We start from the raw sequence: 16,400 nt of genomic DNA, 5'->3' as shown, positions 1-16,400 counted from the left end.
AAGCATAATCATAAATTCTTTGAATGCATGAAATGACTTAGTAAAGAATGTTACCCTTGTTGTGATGTATTTGTATGTAAACGTATAAATAAAACATATTTCTATTTATAAACATATTATATCCCAAAGAGGGTAAAGCTGTGTTGTGAGGGGTTTTGTATCATAATAACTTCACAAGATAGTTAAAACAACAGTATGAAAAGTATATCAAAAGGTTAATGTTTCACACGAATTTAGTCATGTGTTAACTTGCATTCCTCCCCGAAAAGAGTATAAAACATTTAAAATGTATTTAAAGAGTGTTCAAAGGGGATATGAACTCACTTGATAGTTTGAAGATTGTGAGGTGGAAAACCGAGCAGAGTTTCGTCTCGGGAAACTGATTTTTCTTGGGATTCTCGGGAATCTCGGGAGTGGAATCGGCCTTCGGGACTTGAGCCAAAAAGACCAGAGCTTCGGGTTTGAACGGACACGGAAAACGAGGAAATGCTGAGAGAGAGAGAAGAGAAATGAACCCTTTCTTTGGAAACCCTCGCATTCTATTTATAGGAAGGCAAGTCTGCCTCGGTACGCGGGGCGTACGCTCGTACGCGCTGCGTACGCGTACGTCATGCATGACCGAAGCCTCGACTGCCTCGGTTCGGATGGGACGGGTTCTTGGGTTATCGGGTCGGATGGGACGGGTTGCTGGGGAGGTGGGTCGGATGGGACGCCGGGTCGGATGGGACGTCGGATCGGACGGGTCGGACGGGTCGGACGGGTCGGTTTCCTCGGATATGGCGACGTGGACGATCCGAGGCCAATCCTCTCGGTTACGCGGGGCGTACAGGAGTACGCAGCGCGTACTTCGGAGAAGGACGCTGACTCCTCTTCGGATAATATCCGAATTTTGAATTAAATAATTAATTAATTTATTTAATAAACTTCAAAAATCCATATCTTCTTCATACGAACTCCGTTTTCGATGGTCTTTATATCCACGCGTAGGTGAGACTACGATCTACAACTTTCGTTTAGACTCCGTTGGCAAATTCCAAAATTATTTTTATTATTTATTTTATAACTAATCGTTTTTAAGGAATTTCTTTGAAAAATCATAACTTCCTCATGCGAAGTCAGATTTGGACGTTCTTTTTGTGTACGCTCACGGTTTAATGTTATCTATGACTTTCATTTAGATACCTAAGGCTAAATGTTATCGTATTGAAACTTTGCGTTTTTCGTTTGATCGGTGTTGTCGGTTTTGACAGAAATCTTAGAATGGTCATAGCTTCTTCGTCATAACTTAGATTTTTGTGTTCTTTATTTATTTGGAACCTTTAAGACGATATCTACTACATAGCGTACTCCAAATCAGAGCTTTTGAACAATTCATTTATCGATGATATTCCCATTATATTCAAAAAGGTTTACAAGACTCGGTTTATAATGCCCGGGATAACGGGTTGTTACATAGGATCAAGATAACACTTTAAAACACCCAAAACCACCATGTGAGGAGTTCACGGCCATAAACCCATGAGTTTACGGCCGTAAACTCCAAAGGGTGGGATTTGTTGGGTGGTGAACTCTTATGCAAGGCCATTTGATGTTTCAAACCCTTTTGCCTTGTCCCGTAGCAACTTAGATGCAACCATTTGGACCTTAAACACTTATAAAAAGTGTTTACATGTTTTCTAAGTGTCTTAATTTATTTATTAAGTTATTATTTGTCTAATTAGTTATATATATATGCTTATTATATGATAACTATGCTCGTGCGTGTAAACAAGTCTCCGTTTGCCACCTAGCACGGTATCCGACACTGCAATTCAAACGACTCACCACAAGTGAGTTCATACCCCTTAAATCAACTTTTGAAATGATTTTAAATGTTTTAAATACTTTATGGGGGGGGGGAATACAAGTCAAATACTTATAGTTATTGCTTCAATCACATGTGATTGCATTTTATCACATGTGATTAATAACTAGGAAAACCACGATTTTTACCACTGTTCAAATTGTTTATCAAACTACTTTACTTTGAAATGTTTTACAAACTCTTTTACTATCGAAACTTATTTATAGACTGTGATTCAAACAAATGCTTCTTATACTTAAACTGTTTTATCAACTTATACTTTCAAAATGTTTTATAGATCGACATCAAGTCGATCTTCTCTTGAAATTACATTTATGCTACAAATGTCTTATGAAAACTTATTTATGCTTTTATATATTCAATTGCATGCCCATATATGTATAGATATATAAATAATGTTTAAAGGTCTTAGGAAGGCCATCCGCCCTATTTCCTTTTTCTCGATTTGGATGTGGTCTGGTGGGATTTCGGGTGACCATCCGAAGGTCGTTTCCATATTACTTATATATCATATATACATGTATAGACATAAAAGTACTTCCATATTCATACTTATCAGTACATCAATAGTTAGTTACCATCGGGGTAACACAGGAACATATACAGCTACACTAGAAACAAGTACATATACAGATATACTAGAAACATGAACATATACAGATATACTAGAAACATGAACATATACAGCTATACTAGAAACAAGTACATATACAGCTATACCAGAAACAAGTACATATACAGCTATACTAGAAACAAGTACATATACAGCTATACTAGAAACAAGTACATATACAGCTATACTAGAAACAAGTACATATACAGCTATACTAGAAACAAGTGCATATACAGCTATACTAGAACGAGAAACATTACATATACATAAATACGTAACAATTGTGATCCACTGTGTCGGAGCATGCCTTAAATGTCATGGCCCGAGTTGTAGCCGGAATTCTCTTGTAGGGAGAGTGTGAGTTTGCATATAGATCTATACTGGATTGACTATCCTACACCTTGCTGCTAGCTACAGCCGGACCTGCAGGTCTGCGGGTGCCAAACGTCATTACTTTATTATGACCATTCATTATGTCGTTGTTACCAGTCGATAGCATGGTGCAATTTATCACATTATACCTTAATATAAATCTGGTTTAAGGTAGTAGTAATTAGTACAACAGTAGTTCTTATTATACAAAACTACAGTACTACAATAATTTACCCATTACATAATTTAGTGATAACCTCACATAAGCATTAATGTACAAACTATATTTTAACAAATGATAGTTATACTTGGGTAATTACACACTTTTACAACAGACGAGTTTACAAAACATTTTAGCCTTGTTAGAAGGTTACTTTTATAGAAAATATAGGATTTTCTGAGAGATTCAAACTTTTACAAACACTTTCGAACATTTACTTACATTTTTACAAACTTATACATTGATACAGGTTCAAACGTTTTTGACAACAAACATTGACACTAAAATACTTATGAACTCACCAGCTTAATGCTGATAAACTCTTTCAAAATAACTTGTATTCTCAGGTCATCAGTAGACAGGTACCGAGGCCAGCTTTTGAGAAGATGGAGTGCATTCAAGACTCATCTCATATTATTTTGTGTTACATTATTTTTGGTGTCTATATCTGTACAGAACACCCTTGTATTAAAATTATATATTTAATGCAATGGATGATGTTGTTTACTTATTTACATTTACTGTGTTGTGATACTATACATGACGTCCTCCGCCCCAGAACGTTTCCGCCGTTCTTGGTTTTAGGGTGTGACAGATTGGTATCAGAGCATTGTTTATAGTGAATCAAGTATATCAACCCATAAACGATATACTAAACTATAAACCCAAATGGGATTAAAACACTCTGACCAAGAGTTTATACTTTAAATAATAAAATATTTAATTAAGTATACTAGTCTGCATTCATACTAAAATCAGTGTCACAATGACAAGAACAAAAGTATTACGATTGTTAAATATCACAAGTGAGCTCGGAGATGTATGGTCAGTCCTGGGAATGGCATAGCCTGATCAACTATGCTGGTCCTAGGAGTGATTAGCATATGCCCTAGAATGGTTGTGATATGTTAACAAGTCTAAAAACTTACCAACACTACCACAAGAAGATCAGTAGAACTTAAACTTAAAATGCTATAGGAGTATTTTGTGCTATTAGTTACACGTATACTATATTCTTATACCTCTCTTCTCGCGTAGATCTAAATGGCTGGATTCCATCATGGCGACCCGTACTTTCCCAATGAAGGCAATGCCGGGTGGATCGATGAAGAGCCCGAAGATGAGCATCCAATCCCTTTGGATGATCACCTCGCAGAAGGCTTTTCTGATGGATCTGACTCCGAGCCTGAAGTCAACAACCTACCGCTTGTAGCTCAAGCCCCGAACAACAACCCTCGACCAGCGTTTCCAGGTCCTACACCCATGTGGGCAAACAACCTGAACCAATGGAGTGATGAACAGGGTCAACCCTTACCATACTTTGGGGACCGAACCTTTTACAACATTAGCGATGGTGGCTCTGCTGACAGAGCTCTGCCGGTAATCATCCGCAGAATAGCTCGTAATGTTGAGCAAGGTCAAGCAGCCATCGACCGGGTCATGGAGATTGACGCCAATTCAGGTGTCAACACAGTCCGCATCCGCCGTCTCGAAGAAGACATGGAACGGACCCGGAGAACCAACAAACTCTGCAACAACAGCTGGCTGCCTCCCGTGCTGAAGTGTTAGAACTTCGAGCTCGTCAGAGAGCTCAGGATCGACACCTTCAAGAGGTGTTTCGCCAAGTGTCCGACCTCAGGGCTCGCCCGAGGAATTCCCATCGCCATTAGATGATGTCTAGTACATCTCTGTCTTTTGATTTAAGGATAGCCTTTAACATTTATGCTCTGAGTAGCACTTGTATGTAAAATATTCCTCACTTTCAGTACTCTAATTAGGAATCTAGGACTGTCAGTCTTGTCCTTTTGGTATGATGTAAGACCTACTGTTAGGTCGATTTTCCTTGAACTTATTACATCAGTAATACCCGTACTATTGAAATCTATCTAATCTGTGGGAAATTTGTACACTTGTGTATTCCTACTAATATTCCTTGTTGTGATTTCAAACACTCATTCAACTGTTGGGCTATGGTTAGTTAGTCCATGTGTCACTCTCACGTTGTTTACAAATTGATTCTTACCATCTTTCTTGTCCTTATAAACTTATAGCTGAAAGATGCCTCCTCGCAAGACTCCCAGGAATAGGAATAATCCTCCACCGCCTCCGGTCATCGATACTGCAGCCCTGAATGCTGCCGTAGCTGCAGCAGTGGCAACTGCCATGGCTCAGTATTACTCATCAGGTGCTAGCAGAGGTGGAACCCCTGTTGAATCTATTCCAGTCGAAATCCCTGTGCGCTCGAGAGAGTGCTCTTACAAGGATTTCACAAACTTCAAGCCGAAGCCTTTCTATGGCACCGGCGGAGTCATTGCTCTCTCGCAATGGTTCGAGAAGACTGAATCAGTCTTCGAAATCTGTTCGTGCCCTGCTGCATGCAAAGTGAAATATGCCGCATGCACCTTTGAGGGTAAAGCCCTAACATGGTGGAACGGCCACGTCAAAGCCCTAACTCTCGTCGTGGCTAACGACATGGGCTGGGATACAATGAAGGACCTCATGACTGAGGAATACTGCCCGAGGGGCGAAGTCCAGAAGTTAGAACATGAACTCTGGAATCTGACCATGAAGGGCACCAACGTGATCGCTTACACTGCCCGATTTAGCGAACTGGTGGCCCTCTGCCCCAATATGGTTCCCACTGAAGGGAAAAAGATCGAACGGTACGTGTGGGGACTAGTGCCTCCGTACCAGGGGAATGTCTTAGCATCCAGCCCCGCTACCTTCGACAGTGCCAAGCGATTGGCACAAAGACTCATTGACCATGGAGTCAAGACCCCTGCAACCACAACCACCCTAGCCATCCCAGAACCATCCAAACCCGCTAGCACCAAGCGGAAGTTTTGGGATGAGAAGAAGAAGCAGCGAGCTACAAAGAAACAACAAATCGTGGCAGTGCATGCCGTGGTAACCCCTACTGCTGTTACTGCTCTGGGAAAGCAGTATGCTGGAAGTTTGCCGAAGTGCAATAAATGCAACTTCCACCACAACGGCGCCTGCCGTGAAATGCAGTGTTCTAACTGCAACAGAAAAGGACACACCGTCCGATTCTGTAAGTTCCCGGCACAACCGATCTCCCAAGTTCCTGGCTCAGGCGCGAGCCCAACTTGCTATGGATGTGGCGAAACAGGCCACTTTAAAAGGGACTGCCCCAAGGCGAGGAATACTGGAGGAGCAGGGAGGGTGCTAGCTATAGGCCACGGGGAAGCAGTTGCTGACCCGACAGTGGTGACTGGTACGTTCCTCCTTGATAACTCCTATGCATGCATTCTGTTCGATAGTGGAGCGGAGCGAAGCTTCGTAAACCACAAATTTGCTCGCATGCTTAAGAAACAACCACACGCACTTAATGAACAATTCACAATAGAAATGGCCAATGGGAAAACTGAAAGTACTAATAGCATATACTTAGGTTGTCTTCTAACCTTAGATAACCATTCATTCCCAATCGACCTTATGCCGGTCTCAATAAAAAGTTTCGACGTTATTATCGGCATGGATTGGTTAAGTCTTCATCGTGCCGACATCATGTGCTACGTGAAAGTAGTCCGTCTAAACCTCCCGTCAAACGAAACTCTTATAGTCTACGGCGACAAACCTAGTGCGAGTCTTCGCATTATATCTAGTATTCAAGCACAGAAATATCTGCGCAAAGAATACCACGCATTCCTTGCTCACGTCGTCGACACGAACCTAGAAACGAAAGAACTAAAGAATCTCTCAGTAGTGAGCGACTTCCCCGACATTTTCCCAGAAGAACTACCCGGGTTACCTCCGCAACGACAAGTCGAGTTCAAAATCGACTTAGTCCCAGGAGCTACCGCAGTAGCCAAGTCGCCCTACCGTTTAGCACCAGCCGAGATGCAAGAACTCTCTGGTCAACTTAACGAACTGCTCAGCAAGGGCTTTATAAGACCAAGTTTCTCACCTTGGGGAGCACCGGTCTTGTTCGTTAAGAAGAAAGAAAAATCATTCTGTATGTGTATTGACTACAGAGAACTCAACAAATTGACGATCAAGAATCGTTATCCTCTGCCACGCATAGACGATCTATTCGACCAACTGCAAGGGGCGAACTATTTTTCCAAGATTGATATGAGATCCGGATATCACCAGTTACGAGTGCTCGAGGAGGATGTGCCAAAGACAGCCTTCCGAACTCGTTACGGACACTACGAGTTCGTGGTGATGCCATTCGGATTGACCAATGCGCCCGCAGTCTTCATGGATCTGATGAATAGAGTATGCCGACCTTACTTGGATCAGTTCGTCATCGTGTTCATTGACGACATCCTGATCTACTCCAGAAGTAAGAAAGAGCATGGCGATCACCTGCGACAAGTTCTAGAGACACTACGAAAAGAGAAACTTTATGCGAAGTTCTTGAAATGTGAATTTTGGATCCGAAGAGTCGAATTCTTAGGACACGTGGTAAGCGAAGAGGGAATCCATGTGGACCCATCCAAAATAAAAGCCATTGAGAACTGGTCAGCACCAAAGACGCCTACAGAAATTCGTCAATTTCTAAGTCTCGCTGGCTACTACCGCAGGTTCATTCAGAACCTCTCCCGAATAGCGAAACCTCTTACAACCCTGACCCAGAAAGGCGTGGCCTTTGATTGGGAAGAGAAGCAAGAAAGAGCGTTCCAAACGCTCAAACGAGCCTTGTGCACAGCGCCAATACTATCCCTCCCCGAAGGGATAGAAGACTTCGTAGTCTATTGCGATGCATCAAATCAAGGACTCGAGTGTGTTCTGATGCAACGAGGTAAGGTCATCGCCTACGCCTCGAGACAGTTGAAGACACACGAGGTTAACTACACGACCCACGATCTTGAACTAGGAGCAGTAGTGTTTGCTCTGAAGATCTGGAGACATTACTTGTATGGAACGAAGAGCACTATCTTTACCGACCATAAGAGTTTACAACACATTTTCGATCAGAAGGAGCTCAATATGAGACAACGACGGTGGGTCGAGCTACTCAGTGACTACGAATGCGATATTCGTTATCATCCGGGTAAAGCCAACGTAGCAGCAGACGCCCTAAGTCGGAAAGAATACTCTGGTCGCAAGGTCAAGTCATTATCAATAACCATCCATTCACACCTGACTAAGCAAATTCAGGCGGCTCAACTTGAGGCCATGAAACCTGAAAAAGTGTCGAGTGAATCCCTTAGGGGAATGGACAAGAACTTTGAAGCCAAGGGTGACGGAGCTTTATATTTCATGAACCGAATCTGGACACCGAAACACGGTGGGTTCTGAGACTTGGTCATGACCGAGGCGCACAACACTCGATATTCCGTCCACCCAGGTTCAGATAAGATGTATCTGGATCTTAAAAAGCTATACTGGTGGCCTAATATGAAAGCAGAGATTGCTACCTTCGCAAGTAAATGCCTTACTTGCACGAAGGTTAAGGTCGAGTACCAGAAGCCCTCTGGTTTACTGCAACAACTAGAGATCCCGGAATGGAAGTGGGAGCGGATCACTATGGATTTCATAACCAAGTTGCCCAAGACGACGGGTGGACTTGACACCATATGGGTCATCGTTGATAGATTGACCAAGTCTGCACACTTCCTGCCCATCAAAGAAACCGACAAGATGGAGAAACTTACGAGAACATACATTAGGGAAATTGTACGGTTGCATGGTGTACCTATTTCCATTATCTCCGATAGAGATAGTATGTTCACCTCCAGATTTTGGCAATCACTACAATATTCCCTAGGAACAAGGTTGGACATGAGCACAGCCTACCATCCACAGACCGACGGACAGAGTGAGAGGACCATCCAAACACTAAAAGATATGTTGCGAGCCTGTGTGATTGATTTTGGGAAGGCATGGGATACACATTTACCCCTTGTCGAATTTTCCTATAATAACAGTTATCACACGAGCATCAAGGCTGCTCCATTCGAAGCTCTCTACGGCCGCAAGTGCAGATCCCCTATGTGCTGGGCTGAGGTGGGTGATACCCAATTAGCAATAGGGCAAGCTTCCGACAGTACTCTCACCTGTCCGGAAATCATTCGGGAAACGACAGAGAAAATCGTTCAGATCCATGAACGATTGAAAGCCTCTAGAGACCGATAGAAGAGCTACGCCGATAAACGAAGAAAACCTTTAGAATTTCAGGTGGGAGACCGAGTCCTTCTCAAGGTCTCACCCTGGAAGGGCTTGATACGCTTCGGCAAGCGTGGAAAGCTAAATCCGAGGTACATAGGGCCTTTCGAGATTCTTGCCAGAGTCGGCCCCGTAGCTTACAAACTCGTCCTACCCGACACACTTCGTAACGTACATTCTACATTCCACGTATCTAACTTGAAAAAGTGTCTGTCCGACGAGACTCTCGTAATCCCACTTGACGAGATCGAGATCAACGAGAGCCTCAACTTCATGGAAGAACCTGTAGAGATCATGGACCGTGAGGTCAAGCAGACGAAACAAAGCCGTATCCCTATCGTGAAGGTTCGCTGGAACGCCAAGCGAGGACCGGAATTCAGTTGGGAACGCGAGGATCAGATGAAGTTGAAATACCCTCATCTTTTCGCTTAATTGTTTGTAACTCTTATTTGCTTAAATTCTAATTTCGGGACGAAATTCCCTCTAACAGGGGGATGATGTGACAACCCGAAATTTCCAATTGTACGAACATCATCTATTCAATAGAAGCCAGTTCAGTTTCAGTGATTTTCACACTTTTACGAATCAGTTTGTGTACATTAGGGTTTATGTTTAAGGTGATATCAGGAGAGTGGATGCTCCTGGTTTTGTGAAATTTGAGCATTTCAAGTTTCATAATGTTACAGTCCAATATCAGGAATAAAAATATTTTCTGCCAAAATATTCCAGGACTATAAATAGTTTTCAGAATTAAATTAATTCATTATTCACAATTCCAGTTAGAGAAAAGCCATATTCTCTCTAACGGATCTTCGGGTTTTCATCCCATATTGTGAGTCTACTTTACTAAATGTGTTTCAATACTTGTTAGATGCTTTATAACATCAATAACATGCTTAGATTACAAGATCCGGGAGTTTACCGCCCAAGAACGTTCTTGGGGAGTAAACTCCAAATCGGAGCCTAAAGGCTTCCTAGTCCCGATTCCTTGTTAGACAACTTGTTTAGGGGTTAGTGTATAATCATTTGGGACTAAAAAGCAACCAAGAAACACAAGTCATTGGAGTTTACGGCCAAGGAACTTCCTTGGGCCGTAAACCCCTTTTTAAGGGACATAAATGCCCTAACTCACCCCCTTAAGCCTAAGAGCTTTACCCTCAAATTCTTGTGCCTATTTTAGACATCAAAACCCTTCAAAATCATAAGTTTATAGGAGTTTACGGCCAAGAACATCTCTTGGGCCGTAAACCCCTTTTTCTAGGGTAAAAAGCATTCCAAGCACACCTTAGGCCTTAAGACAATTTACCTTGAACACCTAGGACTTTAATGGGGAGGAAAAACCATCAAGAACATCCCTTAAAGGGAGTTTACGGCCAAGGAACACCTCTTGGGCCGTAAACTCCAAGTGAAGGCACAAAAGTGTGCCTCTTGTCCCCATTAGCCTTAGATAAAATCATGGAAGCCATCCTTGATGTTTAAGTGCCTCAAAACAATTAAAAGCCATCACCCCATAGGAGTTTACGGCCGTAAACTCTAGGGTAGATGCACTTTAGGCCGTAAACTCCCCTATGGAGTATTCTAGGGCCTTAAACTACTTCATGTGTTATTCCAACAAAGCTAGGAGTGTATTAGGATCAAGATAACACTTTAAAACACCCAAAACCACCATCTGAGGAGTTCACGGCCATAAACCCATGAGTTTACGGCCGTAAACTCCAAAGGGTGGGGTTAGTTGGGTGGTGAACACTTATGCAAGGCCATTTGATGTTTCAAACCCTTTTGCCTTGTCCCGTAGCAACTTAGATGCAACCATTTGGACCTTAAACACTTATAAAAAGTGTTTACATGTTTTCTAAGTGTCTTAACTTATTTATTAAGTTATTATTTGTCTAATTAGTTATATATATGCTTATTATATGATAACTAGGCTCGTGCGTGTAAACAAGTCTCCGTTTGCCACCTAGCACGGTATCCGACACTGCAATTCAAACGACTCACCACAAGTGAGTTCATACCCCTTAAATCAACCTTTGAAATGATTTTAAATGTTTTAAATACTTTATGGGGGGGGGGGGGGGGAATACAAGTCAAATACTTATAGTTATTGCTTCAATCACATGTGATTGCATTTAATCACATGTGATTAATAACTAGGAAAACCACGATTTTTACCACTGTTCAAACTGTTTATCAAACTACTTTACTTTGAAATGTTTTACAAACTCTTTTACTATCCAAACTTATTTATAGACTGTGATTCAAACAAATGATTCTTATACTTAAACTGTTTTATCAACTTATGCTTTCAAAATGTTTTATAGATCGACATCAAGTCGATCTTCTCTTGAAATTATATTTATGCTACAAATGTCTTATGAAAACTTATTTATGCTTTTATATATTCAATTGCATGCCCATATATGTATAGATATATAAATAATGTTTAAAGGGCTTAGGAAGGCCATCCGCCCTATTTCCTTTTTCTCGATTTGGATGTGGTCTGGTGGGATTTCGGGTGACCATCCGAAGGTCGTTTCCATATTACTTATATATCATATATACACGTATAGACATAAAAGTACTTCCATATTCATACTTATTAGTACATCAATAGTTAGTTACCATCGGGGTAACACATGAACATATACAGCTATACTAGAAACAAGTACATATACAGATATACTAGAAACATGAACATATACAGATATACTAGAAACATGAACATATACAGCTATACTAGAAACAAGTACATATACAGCTATACTAGAAACAAGTACATATACAGATATACTAGAAACATGAACATATACAGATATACTAGAAACATGAACATATACAGCTATACTAGAAACAAGTACATATACAGCTATACTAGAAACAAGTACATATACAGCTATACTAGAAACAAGTACATATACAGCTATACTAGAAACAAGTACATATACAGCTATACTAGAAACAAGTGCATATACAACTATACTAGAACGAGAAACATTACATATACATAAATACGTAACAATTGTGATCCACTGTGTCGGAGCATGCCTTAAATGTCATGGCCCGAGTTGTAGCCAAAATTCTCTTGGAGGGAGAGTGTGAGTTTGCGTATAGATCTATACTGGATTGACTATCCTACACCTTGCTGCTAGCTACAGCCGGGCCTGCAGGTCTGCGGGTGCCAAACGTCATTACTTTATTACGACCATTCATTATGTCGTTGTTACTAGTCGATAGCATGGAGTAATTTATCACATTATACCTTAATATAAATCCGGTTTAAGGTAGTAGTAATTAGTACAACAGTAGTTCTTATTATACAAAACTACAGTACTACAATGATTTACCCATTACATATTTTAGTGATAACCTCACTTAAGCTTTAATGTACAAACTATATTTTAACAAATGATAGTTATACTTGGGTAATTACACACTTTTACAACAGACGAGTTTACAAAACATTTTAGCCTTGGTAGAAGGTTACTTTTATAGAAAATATAGGATTTTCTGAGAGATTCAAACTTTTACAAACACTTTCAAACATTTACTTACATTTTTACAAACTTATACATTGAGACAGCTTCAAACGTTTTTGACAACAAACATTGACACTAAAATACTTATGAACTCACCAGCTTAATGCTGATAAACTCTTTCAAAATAACTTGTATTCTCAGGTCATCAGTAGACAGGTACCGAGGCCAGCTTTTGAGAAGATGGAGTGCATTCAAGACTCATCTCATATTATTTTGTGTTACATTATTTTTGGTGTCTATATCTGTACAGAACACCCTTGTATTAAAATTATATATTTAATGCAATGGATGATGTTGTTTACTTATTTACATTTACTGTGTTGTGATACTATACATGACATCCTCCGCCCCAGAACGTTTCCGCCGTTCTTGTTTTTGGGGTGTGACAAATTTGATGAGTGCTAAGTGGGTATCATCTACCTAGTTCTGTGTCACCTACCTAAGCCTCAACCCCTAAACCATAATTGAGAATCCTTGATTATTAAGTACAAACTTAAAATCCTATATTCCCTAAACCTTAAGCTATAAGCCATAAGCCATTAGCCTTAAACCTTAAACCTTAAGGTTTAAGCCTTAATCTTTAACCTAAAGCATTAGGCACTATCCAAAGCCATAAGCCATAAGACATAAGACATATGACATAAGACATAAGACATAAGACATAAGACATAAGACATAAGACATAAGACATAAGACATAAGACATAAGACATAAGACATAATACATAAGACATAAGACATAAGACATAAGACATAAGACATATGACATAAGCCATAAGACATAAGACATATGACATAAGACATAAGACATAAGACATAAGACATAAGACATAAGCCATAAGACATAAGACATAAGACATAAGACATAAGACATAAGACTTAAGACATAAGACATAAAGCATAAGTGATAAGCCAAAAGCTAGAAGCCAAAAGCCATAAGACATAAGCCATAAGCCGTGAGCCATGAGCCATAAGCCATAAGCCATGAGCCATGAGCCATAAGTCATATGCCATAATTTATTAAGTCGTAATCCATACGCATAAACCATAATCCATAAGCCATAAACTATAAGTCTTAAGCACTAATCCATAACCCATAATTCATAATCCCTCAACACTAAGCCATAAAACATAAGTCATAAGTTATACACCATATCCCATAAGCTCTAAACTATTTCCATAAGCCTTAAGTTATAATGGATAAGCCATAAGTGGTAAGCCACACACCTGACACCATAGGTATGAGCCATAAGAAACATGGTATAATTAAGTGGAAAGGCATAAGCAATAAGTAGTTAGAAATAATCAATATTTCATAAGCCATAAGCGCTAAGACTTACTACCTAAGTCATACATCTTGAGCCATAAGATACATTAAGCCAAAAAACGTAAGCCTTAATCTATAAGCTCTAACTCACTAATTAAGCCATAAACCATAAAAGCCCCAAACTCTAAGACGTGAGCTAACGCCACCAACCTTAATCCATAAGACGTAATCCATAAACTTAAGCCATAAATCATACGTCAAGTTCCATAATTCATAAACCCTAATCGGTAAGACATAATAAGCCATAACCCCTAAGCTTTAAGCCCTAAGACCAAAATCATACTCTTTAAGTCGTAAACTATAAACCTTAAGTCCCTAACCCTAAAAAATAAGCTTAAAGCCAAATCCCTAATCCCTAAGCAACAACATAAGGTTTGTGTCTTAATAAGCCATACTCCTAAGCATTAAGCACCAAAAAGCCTTAAGTCATAAGCCATAAACTGTAATACTGAAGCATAAGCCATGAGTCATAAGCCATAAACCGTGAGCCATAAGCCATAAGTCCACCTACACTACACCCATATACCCAACAATCTAACACCCATTCCTAATTGGTAACTACCACCCGTACCATACACACCCCACCCTACACTACCCTCATCCTCACTTTCTCCCTCACCTTGACGATCACAACCACACATCCCTACCTACAAACCAATACACACACTCTATCGTATCCTAAATCCCTGTATGTACCCACTCCTACCCAAACCCACCTTTATATACATGTACACCCATACACACACCCCTACGTCATTTACTCATACCCACCCATATGTGAAGTTCTAAGATGGAGAGGGAAAATCGGATAAATATTTTTATTTTCGGAAACATTTAGTATGGTGAATAAGATAAATGATGGTGGGGGTACGTTGATAAATAAATTATGAAAAGTTCAAAAGTTATTTTAAATTCGTGAAAAACCAGCCACACAATAAGTTGAAATAACAAATACAAACATGTAAACATTTTAATAATTGTTCTCAAAACATGAGTTATGAAAAACCATAGAAAAATCATATAATTTTATCTATTTAATATAATCAACATTAATCAATATTTTATATAATTATTATTATCTAATCTATATTTTTTAATAATACTTGGTTGTTACAAACTTTAACTAAAAATTAAAAATCCCACACTCATTTGTCATTTTCCCTCTTTTTTTCTCATTTCCTCTGTTTAGCCAAGCATGCCCTAACTGATTATATCTTTTGTTCTCTATCCAAATTTGTAGTCTCCCTCACCTTAATCATGTTACCTCACTAGTGACAGAATCACATGGTCATTACCAGCATGCATCGCCTTCCCACATGAAGCATGTTACTCTTCCATCCCTTGTGTGTTGTCATTGCTCCATCAATCCATGCCACCCTCTTTGACTGTTGATCCACATTGTTGTCGCCGTCAACGACCTTTACACTTGTCAGTTGAAACTTCCCTTCTTTTTATTGTTAGTTCCGATGAGGTCCATTGTTCTATTTTTCGGTGAGGAATGTTGTGATTTCCTATAAGAATCCATCTTCTTCTATTAAGTCTTCCTCTGGCAACATTTAATTTACTCACTTACTCCCTCACTCTCTCTCTTTCTCTCTCTCTCACACACACACACACACACACACACTTACTCTAGGTAAACCATGTTATTGTATGAAGTATCTTGTTTTCATTATTTCATCTGATCTCAATTGACCATTTATTCACTATATAATAGGGAGTTATATGTTTTCTCATTTGTGATAATCGTCAAAATTCGAGTTGGTTCTGGATTTTACTAAAATCAGTTACACATGTAGGCATGCCACATTCTAGACTTAGAAACTAGAATCTATGTTATGACCTACTAGAAGCTTGGAAAAAATTCGAAAAAAGGGATGTTGTACTTAGATTTCACATTGATATGTGAATTCTACAACTACTTTAAATGTAACAACTATCAACTTTAGGACATTCCTTGACTCGAGCATCTTCGTACATTGATGTAGGTACATCATGCACTTGACCTAGAAGAATAAATTAAATCAAAGTCACATAGGAAATTAAGTCAAAGTCAAAAACTAGGACTAGTATACTAGATTCTTCAATTTTACTTGATTCTCAGAACCACTACATAAAATGCCAATAATCTTACAAAAACGAATTACAAACATTATTTTCATCTAGAAAAGAGTTATAATTTTATGTCTCAAAAATCCAATTGATTTTGATATCCAAAGATAAACAAGTTCTTAAAAACCCTAAAAGCCTTAGAAACCTAAATTTATAAATCAATAGTTTTATAAAACAAAATCAAGGCTTAATGCATATTTTATAAAAAATATGGGATAATTT

This window comes from Lactuca sativa, chromosome 9, assembly GCF_002870075.4.
Source record: "Lactuca sativa cultivar Salinas chromosome 9, Lsat_Salinas_v11, whole genome shotgun sequence".
Taxonomy (NCBI): domain Eukaryota; kingdom Viridiplantae; phylum Streptophyta; class Magnoliopsida; order Asterales; family Asteraceae; genus Lactuca; species Lactuca sativa.
This window is presented reverse-complemented; position numbering follows the sequence as displayed.